A 12,824-nucleotide genomic window follows, 5' to 3' on the forward strand; every position below is an offset into this window, starting at 1 on the left:
AATTTACAAATTGACAGAATGGTCAATTTGACACAAAAAAGCAATAAAATTTTATAAAACTTTCTTATATTAACACCTACTTCTAGTTTATTTTTTAAAGTTAGATCTATTCAGATTGGTCCACTCTATCTTTATTGAAAGTATGAAAAAAATAAAGTTTAATTGTGAAATTGTGATTTTTTTCATGATAATAGCCCAAAAATGGATAACATTTCATGAAAACTGAGAAAATCATCAGAATTGGGTACTTTCAATTGGCTGTAGCAAAAATAAATGCACCACCATATGATTTTCGTCACCAATTAGTTTTCTAGAGTCATATATAAACCCAAAAATCAGGTTTAGAAAAAAAAGTTTAATTCAAGACCTTAAAAGATCTATTTCAATAATCAGAAATATTATATTTTTTTAATCAAAAGTGTATCAGTCTAATGATTTAAAAAACATATTTTTTATACTTTTATAAAATTAATATTAAATGTGCAATAATTAATTCTTGTTTATATAGAAAAACAAACAAGTTACCTTGTTTATCTAAGAACATTTTACTACATAAAATAATGTGGGACAATCAGAACTTTTCATGTGGGACAATCAGAACTTTTCATGTGGGACAATCAGAACTTTTCATGTGGGACAATCAGAACTCTACAATTTTAAAAAGTGGGACAATCGGGAATAAACCTTTTAAGTAACTCCTTTGAGAGTGGCTCTCGATTTTTCAAAGATTGTTTTGTACTTTTAATTAAAACATGTTGTATATATATATTGAATTCATGTCTGTATTGTACATGTAGAGAGGTGAGACTATAATAAAATATTTGATTTGATTTCTCATTTGATTTGATTCATTCAGGCTTATGTAATTTCTTTAAAACATAAATCGGATTAGAGCCCCCAGGGAACACTTTGTAAAATTGTGATATTATTTGATCTTTGAAGTTGTCGAAAATGAAAAGATCGTTTAATTCCAACAGTTCCTTTTAGTATTTCTTTTATTACATGTTAGAACATACTCGCCCCTTCTTTTGCCCTCTAATACATACTATACATGAATGACTTTTCATTGTCAGTTAATTATGAAAGTTTGCAAATTTCAAAATGTTTTTATTTTAATCTTTGCTCTATCATCTTTAATCAGTAGGCTATTTTCCCAAGAAAAATGCCTTAGGGGATAGTACACTTCGTTAGTGCAGCTATTCAGCTGTTCACTTTCATAATTAACTGACAATGAAAAGTCATTCATGTATAGCATTTCATAGTGCATGGAAAACCATGCACTATGATAATTAGAAGGCAAAAAAATGACTGAATATGACAGTTCTTGTCCATTCGTTTTTGATGCGTTTTGTTATTTGATTTTGCCATGCGATTATAGACTTTCCGAATTGATTTTCGTCTGAGTTCAGTATTTTTGTGATTTTACTTTAAAAGTAAACATTTAATGTTGAATGGTCTGAATTCAAGTATTCGCACAGAAATCTAATTTCAAAAAGAGGATTTATATAACATTGTGTTACTTTTTAGAATAAAAAAATCTTAAGATAGAATCTATATATTAAATTTTACCTGGAGCAGAAGAAAAACAATTAATCCTTCACAAACTACGTCAGTGCTATCTCATTTCATCCATTGTGAATATGTTCTAAATTGGTCAGACAATACTTAGTCATGTTTTATGAAGATTTAATCCCTCGGCTTCGCCTTGGGCTTAAATCTTCATAACACATGACCAAGTATTGTCTAACCTATAATAATTAGTGGGAATAGATGGAATACTTTCAATATAAAGAAAACATTGTGATAAAGTATTTACCAAAAGGATTAACCTTGGGAGATATAATTTATTTCGTGGTTAGAAATATAATTGGTTTCTTTTAGATTTTGTTTGTATTGTTGAACATTAAACTGACCAGGAAAATAGAAACAAACAGTATGTAATAAATGATTCAACAAGAAGAATCACATGATAAATTTTACAAAGGACAGTTTTTCATTGCAGCACTTTGTATACCGACGTTTTATTAATTTTCACAGATTTTCATGGCAGACCAGGTCATATATATGTATTACTATCGATATTTTGTTAAAAAATAATTCTAACACAACAGCATGTGTATATCATTTTTTACTTGAAGCGAGTAGTATGCTGTAAACAAGTTGGAACATGTATCGCCATCAACAAAGAAAAAAATATATAGAATTTATAAGGTTTAGATAGTATCATCGCTATAAATGGTTTAGGCAGCTACAAAAAAGTAAGGTTCATTCGAGTACTCATACATAGGAAGATGTGGTATGCATGCCAATGTGACAATCCTCCATCCAAGTCACAATCCAAAAAAGGTAACCATTATAGGTCAAGGTACGGTCCTCAATACGGAGCCTAGGCTCACACCGAAGAGTCAAAAATTTATTTTATGGGTCAATAAATTCAAAATAAATTATTGCCATTCATTATAAATAAATTTCTATCAAAAGTAGTGCTCAAAGAACTTTTTATATTATTCATATTAACAATAACAACGTACGTACACACATGTTGGCGTATGAAAACACAACGTCAGAGTGCGCGTGTCGCCATAATAATTGACAACATTGAAAATAAAACTAATACTTTTAACCAATCAGAAGACAGTAAATACACAAAATTTATTTATATACAAAATGTAGTTCATATGTTTGCAATGTTACCAAACAAAAAAAACTTCAAACTTCTTTTGTAAAAAGTACACTAATTTCATTGGTCAAAAACCAATTTTCAATCTGTTCTGATAATAATTGTGTATGTTCACATTCCCAAAACAAATGTTCTAATGCTTCAATTTCTCTATTACAAAATGTACAATTTGGATTATCATAAATCTTAGTTTTATGAAGAAACTTAGAACTTAACACTGAACACAGTCCATCTGTAATAAAATTATTAAAATTGAGAATGGACATGGGAATGTGTCAAAGAGACAACAACCCGACCATAGAAAAGACAACAGCAGAAGGTCACCAACAGGTCTTCAATGCAGCGAGAAATTCCAACACCCGGAGGCTGCCCCCTAAACAAATATATATACTAGTTCACTGATAATGAACGCCATACTAAACTCAAAATTGTACACAAGAAACTATAATTAAAATTAATACAAGACTAACAAAGGCCAGAGGCTCAGGACTTGGGACAGGCGCAAAAATGCGGCGGGGTTAAACATGTTTATCAGAACTCAAACCTCCTCCTATACCGCTAGCCAATGTAGAAAAGAAAACGCATAACAATACGCACATTAAAATTCAGTTCAAGAGAATTTCGAGTCTGATGTCAGAAGATGTAACCAAAGAAAATAAAAAAAAAATGACAATAATACATAAATAACAACAGACTACTAGCAGTTAACTGTCATGCCAACTCCAGACTTCAATTAAACTGATTTAAAGATTATGTCTTCATCATATGAATATCAGACACAATCCTTCCCGTTAGGGGTTTCGTATCATACCATCATGACATATATAAGAACATAACCCGTGTCATGCCAACAACTGGTTTTTAAATAAATGTGTTTAGTTCCGATGCAAGGACCCTATAAGTGAATCAATATTAACGCCAAAATATGCAATCTTTGACTGTCCCTCTTGTATCTTTCGTCCCTCTTTTAATGACCTAACAACAGTATCGTAACTATATTCCTTCTTAATAAGTCTATTTAAAGGTTTTGTTATCTTCTGAGGTGAATACTGACATTTTTGTGCTTTATAAAGAATGTCTCCATAAAAAATGGATATATTAGTACTAGTATTATTAAAAAAATTAGTATCATCCATGCTGAATTATTGATTTATTCATCACTAGTTCCAGAGTCTCAAGAGTAAGTTTTCACCCGAGTTTCAGTGTCAGCAATCTAATTAAAAGCCGATCTCTCATCGCTCCGTTTTTTTATATGTCGCGTGGGAGATCTAACGAAACCCGCTTTGAGGTCACATGTGAGTGAACTAGAAGTTACGAATTTATAATGATATGCAAATGAGTTGACGACCTATTAATAAGCCAATCAAAAAAGTTTATGAATTATTTTGACTGACTATTTCGTCGTATTTTAAATGAGTTACATCCCTTTGCTTTACGATAAACTTTCAAGTTCGTGGAAGACTCAATTTCATTGGTCGAAAAAGACACACCTACGAGGTCACTCACCTCAAAGCGGGTTTCGTTAGATCTCCCACGCGACATATCAGGAAACGGGAGCGATGAGCGATCGGTTTTTAATTAGATTGCAGTGTCAGAGTTCTCATTGCTATTCAGAGCATTCATTCGTTGTGTGATCAGGTGCATCACACAGTTTTAGTAACAAGAGGCCATTCAATCAGGCTCTTGTTACACAACCCTACAAGTCACCCAAGTTTCCCCATGGCATATACACAAAAAACTGAGTGTATGATGATATGGAACGAATAGAATATTCAGTGTGGGAACGGAACTGTACGTATTTTTTATTTAATATTTTGTTCATTCGGGAGACAGTCAAATGGGGCTCTGCCAACATCCGAAAACATTATACATATATATAGAAACCAATCAAATACAAAAACGACATATGCAGCAAGACATTGTTCCTTAAATGGTTGAAGTCCGAGTGAATTGCTCAAAATTCTCCATCAATAGCGAATAAAAAATTTTAGAAATGAAAAAAAAAGACCATTGTCACTGCCACAAGTTTTACAATTAACCTTTTCCTGATATATAGTCTAACCATTCCGAAAGTTTGATAACCATCGTCAGTAGAAAATTAAATAAATCAATATTCTTGATGTTGGTAAATGTCATTGACTGTACAATTGCTTGCTTGCTTACAGTACAATCACTTGGTGCTTTTCTGTACAATAACTTGGACAAAATAATGAAATAAATTTTAAGATAAACTTATAATATATCTTAATATATTCACTTCTAATATTTACATATATATCACACTCTAAAATAAAATTATATTTGTCTTCAATTACTTTTTTATCACACATAGCACAAACACTGGAAATGTTAGAGTATCTTCTAGTTTCTACATTGATTGAATGTGAATTGATTCCATATTTAGTAACATATGACTGGTATAAACTGTTCAATGGTCGATACAAATTAAATTGCAAAGTATTTCCATCATGTTTAAATTGATACAAATTACATTTTGAAGTATTTTCAAGAAATGACAAGCCTTCAGCTACATGTATATAATTATTAACAAATTTTTTTTCAAATTCCTGAAAAAAGAATTGACTATTTCCAACACTTTGTGCTAACCATATATCATGTTCAGTTTGTCTTATATATTACAACTCCAGTTAAGTTTATCATTCGGTTTTAACAAAACTAGATTCGTACACATCTTCATAAATACTCTTCAAGATACAATTATTAGATTCTAATAACTCCAACCAATGACAATTATACTATATATCATTTTATTCTGGTATCACCTAAGTTGGACAAAGGTATACAGAAAAACACATTAGTTTACATTACATTGCATATATGTACATTTGTTGAGGAAGCATTAAATATGAGTTTTTTACAACGGTATGATCAGTATAGCCGACAGGTTAACATCAGAGAGAATCCAGTTTTTCATTTATAATTCTAATAAATTGGCACAATTTTCGAAGTTTAAATTTCTGTTTTTGGTTCATAATAGCATTAAATTTTAAAACATTCAAGTTCGTTAGGTATTTCTTGTCAATAAGTAGTGTTCTATCTGTCAAGAGACTGCTGCATTCCATTACATAGTGGTATTCGTCACCTATAGCAACTCTGCACAACGGACACTTTCTCTGTTCTCGGGGAATGTTTTGCCATCTACCATTTTCAATTGGCAGTTTATGGTTCATTGTCCTAAACCGCGACATTGTTATTACATCTTTATCATCAAGTACATTAAGGTAGTGTTCGAAATTGTGTGATGTCTTGTATAGGCGATAATTCAGGGCTTTCGGCGAATCGTTTACCTTTCCTGACCATGACTGTGTAAACTGATCTTCTAGTCTTTGTTTAATTATCGATTTAATGTTAGGTGATGTGTTTTGGAATGACCATAAGTAAGAGAATCCACAATTGTCTAGAATACTTTTCATCTTGTCTAACGATCGCGATCGAAATGTTGTTTCTTGTGCTAACTTGAAAAGGTATCTAAACATTACAGCAGCGAGCTTACTTTCTTTACCGGTAATTAACTTTGTCCAATAAGATATAATTCTAGTTTTTATATCTATTTCTAGGGGATACATACCCAGTTCTCCATAAATGAAGTCGTTTTGAGTAGATGGCTTAAGATGTAAAAGTAGCTTAAAAAATTTAGTTTGAACTCTTTCTAGTATATCTAAGTTTTCGTAACCCCATATTTCGCATCCATATAGCAGAATAGGTTTTACCAGTAAGTCAAACAAATCTACATGGCATTTAATTGATAAATTGTGAATTCTTCCCTTCCTTAAAACTTCGTACATTGCACTTGTTGCTTTGTCCTTTAGATGTTGTTTGCATTGTTTAAAGCTGCCTGTTTTGCTGAAAATAATTCCTAAGTAGTTAAAGTGTTTTACAGTTTCAATATGATGGTTGTTGAATCGGAAAAGTGGAGGGTTTGTAGTTCTTCCTTTTGAAAAAATTAAGATTTTAGTTTTAGCAACATTTACTCGCATCTTCCAGGTTTCGCAATACTTTTTAAATTTGTTAAGTGCATGTTGCAGTTGGTCAGGTGATTCTGCCATGATTACAGTGTCATCTGCGTAGAGAATTATGAATAATTTCATTAAAGTTCCAAGTTTTTCTTCTATATCTTTACTTATTGTGTTCATACCTAAAACATTTTCCGAGATGAGATAGTCTTCTAGGTCATTCAAGTATAAAGAAAATAAAAACGGTGACAGATTTTCTCCTTGTCTGACACCGATTTCACAAGCGAAAGGTTCACAGGTTTGACCATTATAGCTCAAGCTGGATTTAATATTCTGGTACATGCTAAAAATAGTATTAAACATTTTCCCCTTTATATTGTTGTTCAACATTTTAAACCATAAGAAATTACGATTAACCGTATCGAAGGCCTTTTCAAAGTCTACAAATGCGCAAAATAGTTTCTTTTTTGAGTGTTGTAAAACTTCAATTAGAGAGTTCAGAAGAAACGCACAATCAATTGTTGAGTATTTTTCTCGGAAACCATTTTGATTTTCTTTAAGAAGAGATGTTTGTTCTGAGAATCTTTTAAGGCGTTCATTTAATACTGCTGTAAAGACTTTTCCGAAACAGCTCACAATAGTTATTGGTCTGTAATTTTTGGGGTTGCGTTTATCACCTTTGTTCTTGTAGACAGGTTTAATCATTCCTTGGACCCATTGTTTTGGGATTTTTCCGGAGTCGAAAACTAGGTTGAAAATTTTCACATATATGTCGATAAGAACATGAGCGGATGTTTTTAAATATTCATTAATCAGTTTATCTTCGGCGCATGCTTTGTTATTTTTCAGATTTTTCAGCGCTTTAAGAATTTCATGTTTTGTAATTCTGCTATTTAACTCATCGTTTATTTCTTCGTGGGAAATAGTACTTTCAATTTGTTGCTCTTCTGTATCATCTCTCAGATCACTGTTTAACTCTTTGAAATATGAGACCAATTTGTCGAAATCAATCTTAGGCTGAGCTGTACTTTTGTTTTCATTTAGAAGTCGCCAAAATTCCTTAGCATCCTTTTGCTTTAGATCATCCATTTTCTTTCGGAAATCGCTTCTGTGTTTCTTATGAGCTTTATTCATTGTATTTTTATATCTCTTCTCGGCATCTGACACAAGTGCTCTGTGGAACGGTGACTTATTTTTATTTCGTTTCATCTTACGGAATTCTGACCTAGCGGCTTTGCAGTCATGGTCAAACCATGGTTTATTTTTTCTATGTTCTGACTTCTTTCCTGCACTGACTTTAAACCCAAAAGTGTTTCCCGCTGAATTTATTAACACTTTGCCTATTTTACTGATTATCATATCTACTGTTTCTTGCGTCACTACTGTTGTGCCATCAATTTCAGAATTAATATTTTCTATTTCTGTAAGGTTCAAGCATTCTAAGAATTTGTATGATTTTTCATTAGTCCAATTGTTTATTTTTTGTTCATTTGTTCTAGTATCATCGCTACATTTTGTGCTGACTTCTTGATCTGTTTGTTTCAAGGATATCTCGATTGGGGAATGAACATCTGAATAGAGACTTGAAAAATCATGTACTTTAAAATCGGTAAAATTTTGAATAAGTTCTGCGCTGCATAGGCAATAATCAACAACGCTTGAATTACGGCATGTGAACTTTCCATCTATGTCACCTAGAGTTCTCCCATTCATGATGAAGAAGTTATTTCCCTTGCAAAATTCTAGTAGTTGATTTCCAAACCTATTCTTGTTTTTATCTCTACTGTTCCTTTTGCGAGAGAAGTCATACTGGTCTAAATTGCAAACAGCATTTATTTGTATATTTTCAATATCTACGACATGAGATTCACTATCGGGAACAAATATAAAATCATCCTCGGACCCGGTTCTTGCGTTAAAATCACCAACGAGTAAACATTTTGAAAACTTATGTGATAGTTCAAATAATTCCATCTCAATTTCGTTTATTGCATCAATGGATGAATATGAAGTATATTCAGGAGGGATGTAAATAATTCCCAAAAGAATGTCATCTAATCTATTTATTACTTTCGATATTTTACACCACAAAACAAATTTACTTTCAGTTTTGATATATTCAATATTATCTTTGAGATGGTTTTTGTACGCTACAGCTAAACCCCCCGACCTTCTTTTGCCAATTTTATTTCTGTTTTTATAAATCAATTCATATCCCTGTAATTGTATATCATCAATATCGTCTAGTTTTGTTTCTACAATGCCAGCAATATCCGTTTTATACAGCAGTTCCGTAAATTCAGGATATTTGAGTTTTGATTTAATTCCACAACAATTAATACAAGTAAGATTTAAATAATTTAACTGATCATTCTGATTTTTTGAGGACTCTCTCGACCCGTCCTACATCGGCGTGGTTATGGTTTCCTCATTAATGGCGTCATTGTTTCCGGATTCCTGTCGGGACCTTTTAAAAGGGCGTTCATTTACAGTTTTGTTTCTATACGAATTTTGTTGGGCTTGACGTAGTAGAACATCCCTATATTCAGTGCCGTTTGGTTTTGTGTCGAGTGATACATGCGGTTTCCCATTGATATATAATTTATCTCTTACCAGTTTAACTTTTTTACCCTCCTTCTTAGCCTTCTTCATTACAGGGTAGAGTTCTTTCCGTTTTCTTTCAATTTCAATCGGGAATTGTTCGCTTATCCCAAATTGTTTCCCTTTCAGCTTGAATGTATTTTTAAGTACATCTTCAAGCTCATCTCTGTGGATAAATTTGGCTACAATAGGACGGGCTCCGTTCAGTCCGGGTTTTCCAAATCGATGAACGCTACCGAGATTTACTTTATACGGTATGTCCAGTTCGTTTAATAAAAAGTTCTGAATTTTCAATTGGCACGATTCTTCCCGCTGAAACGCTAACCCGGAGAATACTAGGTTATCGCTCATGCTTCTGCATTTTAGGTCTAACATATCGGCTTTTAATTCCTTAATGGCTATGTTTGAGGATGTTCCATTATCCTCCCCTATCGTCTCCATCCTGTCTTTTATTTGAGATATTTCTTCAGCATTTGCTGAATATTTGTCAACTATAGTATGAACGATCTGACCCATTTTTTCAACACTTTCTTCAACTTTGCTATTTCGGTCTTGGATTTCGACAATTGTTTCCTCATTTGTCTGTACTCTTGTAGACAAATTTGACAGGCCTTCCTTTATACCATCGATTTTCTGTACTTCTTTCTCTATTTTCTCGATCCTATCCGTTAGAACTCGTAGCGACTTCAGGATTTCCATAAGGATAACTTTAGCATCTTTGTCATATAACAGGTTTCCCGATAATTCATCGTCGGTTTGTTGGGTATTTGCGGCCATTTTACTGAACATTCTAACATATATATTTACATATGTAAATGGTAAACGCCCAAGTACAAATTCACCATAATTTACTATTTAAATCAAATAACCAAATAAAACGTTGTAAAGCGTTCTCCGTTTGTAATCTGTTTTGAGTATAAGAGTTTACAACGGTAAATAGAAATAATGAAAAAGGTTCTTTTCTGTGACAGTGTCAATGTCAAAAGTAGTGGTGTTGGTTGCTAGAGTTATTGTCGCATGTTTGTTCGTGCATTTCAAAAGACAACTGATAAATTGTGTTTTAAAGATGCAACGAAGAACATAAATGAAAATAACTTTATACAGAGAAAAAAACCCAGTTTGTTGTGAATATGCAATTACAAATATTTTCGCTTGATCATCACTTTCTTTTTATGTCTTGTAACATCCGTTTTTTAACAAAACGATTTGTTACATATACTTCACACGAATTTCTATCAAATCTGACATTATTACAAAGCAGCTATTATAAATAAAATTCATTCGAACTTTAAATGTGTAATCAATTATATATGAAAGTCGTCAACTGGTCAAGTGGGTAGATGCATATATCGTTGGCCAATACAGTAGTTCAGGGAAAGCTTGTTCGCGACCTAGAATTCTGAGTGGGTCAAGCGTTTAATTAAAACTCATGTGAGAATATACGAGATTTGGTTGAACTGGGGGCAAAGTCATATTTGGTACACATCAATATTCGGTGTTTAATAGGCGTTTATTAGGACGCCTGCCGCTTTCCCGTTTACCTGTGAAGTCGTTGAGTGTCATCTGTTTTTTCAATTTGTTTGTTTATGTTTATGTGTAATAAAGTAAAATAAGTAATATTTTGAAAAATTTCGGGACATAGTGTTTAAAAATTACGGGAGAAAATTGGAAAAGAAAATTGAAATTACTGCTTGCAAAAAGCCAAAACGAAATGTTTGATAAAGAAGGAACGAGGTCCTTCAAGTCCCTGGAAGCTGTTAAGAACTTTGAAGAAGTTTATGTGCAGAAATATAATTTTTTGTTGATTAAGAATAATTTCCAGAAACATGCTGGCGTAATGGCATTAATTGCCAAAACAGTATGGCATACAATGGTGACACTACATAATTTATTCTCTTTAGCCTTTTTTCGGGAGAATATAGATAAACAATCTAAACCATATGATTGTCGTGTAAGACGGAGCTTTTTGAAAAGTTTTTGCTGGTCATAACACATAGTCGTAATGAATGATATTATGCGATGTATTCAATAAAAAATAAACATCATGGCTTCATAAATGTTATGTTTTCAATATTGTATAAATAATCTGACCGTTAAACCTTGGTACAGTATATACGTTCCTTGTTCAAACCATAATAAAAATATAAAGTTCCCATAAAATCAAACAGCTACAGATCGTCATATGGAATTAAAATCTTAGCAAAAAAGCCGCACCCACTTATAAGATATATAAATGTCTTTACTCTGACTGTTGCATTTTGAACACACGAGTGAAAGTCCAGCGCAATGTAGAACAAAATAGTTTCAACATTCATATATCATTATCATGATCTTGACCTGCATGAATATGCATTTAACTTGCAACTGGACGATTAAACAAAACGGTTATTGACAACTGCACGAAAACCTTTACTTCAGACAAAACATGAAATTAACTGTTCAGGAAAAACGAAGTCTATCTAGTAGTAAACTACGGAAAAATGAAAATAAATATTTGCAAAATTTTGCCCTGGATACTGTATTTTGGACAGAAAGAAGCTCCCAATTTTCCGAAATTCCATTATGTTTGACAACGATTTTGATGTATTTAACAAAACTTAAACCACAGACTGAACCTAAATGCTGAATTAGTCGGCGTGAATGCTGACGACGGGACCTAGCATCGCTAAGTATCGCTTTCGCGAAACTTGTCAAAAAGAAGGATGTTTGTCAAAAGATCCAAGTAGGCAGCTATTTCACTCATAAATCTTAAAGACCTCCTTGCTTTCGACAAGACGACAATAATTGTTTTCTTTTTGTCTAGGGGGGGGGGGGGGTCTTTTTTCTATAGTAATTGTAGTACAACTTAAAAAATTGCATTTAGTATAATTTTTCTACCTACTAACGTGAATTTTCTGACACAAAAATAAATATACGACAGTACTGTGCATTAAAAGTATGTAATCAAATGCCAAACTATATATATTGGAATTAACTAGATGTTCTGTATACAATATTATGTATGCTTTTAGTTTCTTGTGTACAATTTGGAAATTAGTATGGCGTTCATTATCACTGAACTAGTATATATTTGTTTAGGGGCCAGTTGAAGGACGCCTCCGGGTGCGGGAATTTCTCGCTACATTGAAGACCTGTTGGTGACCTTCTGCTGTTGTTTTTTTCTATGGTCGGGTTGTTGTCTCTTTGGCACATTCCCCATTTCCATTCTCAATTTTATTCACAATATATCAAAATAAAATGCTGAACGACCCATCTCCCCCTCCTTTCAAAAATTGTCAATATCCGATACATTTAAATTAAGCACAAAACATTTATGTAAATACACGCATGCAATCAGGGCTAGCATTTTGAACATATATTTGAATGGTACCTAACTGTTAGAACATGATTACGATTATTAAGGGTATACAAATTGTCTCTAACTGTCGCCTGGTGAGATTAATAGTTTAAGGTAAAACTTTATGATACCATATGGCCTAGGTGTAGATTGACTTTTATTTTTATGACCTAAGATCAGTTCCTCAGATATGGTAATGAAATAGCACCTGTACCTTCTTGAATATACAGAC

General features: G+C 32.6%; 1 protein-coding gene across 2 annotated transcripts in view; it reads right to left on the bottom strand.

Annotated features, from left to right (window-relative positions):
• LOC139498007 (uncharacterized) overlaps positions 1 to 12,824 on the bottom strand; it is a 34,154-nt gene that overhangs the window by 18,848 nt on the left and 2,482 nt on the right. The window contains exon 1 of one of the 2 annotated variants that reach the window (XM_071286313.1): positions 1,570 to 1,589. The exons of the other annotated variant lie outside the window; for it this stretch is intronic. The gene's annotated coding sequence lies outside the window, so the exon portion shown is untranslated. Of the gene's footprint in view, positions 1 to 1,569; positions 1,590 to 12,824 lie in introns of those variants that run through there. 2 annotated transcript variants of the gene reach the window in all.

The sequence above is a fragment of the Mytilus edulis genome, chromosome 1, assembly GCF_963676685.1.
Source record: "Mytilus edulis chromosome 1, xbMytEdul2.2, whole genome shotgun sequence".
NCBI lineage: Eukaryota > Metazoa > Mollusca > Bivalvia > Mytilida > Mytilidae > Mytilus > Mytilus edulis.